We start from the raw sequence: 260 nt of genomic DNA on the forward strand, positions 1-260 counted from the left end.
TGCTGTTAACTATATTCTCATTAAAAGACTGAATCTAGATTACTCTGAATCGCTAAGTCTTGAGATAAAAATAATAAAGTGGTAATGAAGGCAGAAAATTTCAATAAATACAGTACGACATTTGAAGTTTTGAAAATACAATTTATATGCAAACACAAAAATCAAGTATTAGCTGATAAGATTGACAAAGAATAAAGATTAATAAAGTGAATCAAATACTCCTGAGACCACGATAAGTATTTGGCGCAAATGTTTTTTTC

The 260-nt window shown here is 28.1% G+C and overlaps 1 protein-coding gene across 1 annotated transcript in view; it reads right to left on the reverse strand.

Annotated features, from left to right (window-relative positions):
• LOC119592389 (probable tubulin polyglutamylase TTLL1) overlaps positions 1–260 on the reverse strand; it is a 12636-nt gene that overhangs the window by 7184 nt on the left and 5192 nt on the right. The window lies entirely within an intron of this gene.

The sequence above is a fragment of the Penaeus monodon genome, chromosome 30, assembly GCF_015228065.2.
Source record: "Penaeus monodon isolate SGIC_2016 chromosome 30, NSTDA_Pmon_1, whole genome shotgun sequence".
Classification (NCBI taxonomy): Eukaryota; Metazoa; Arthropoda; class Malacostraca; order Decapoda; family Penaeidae; genus Penaeus; species Penaeus monodon.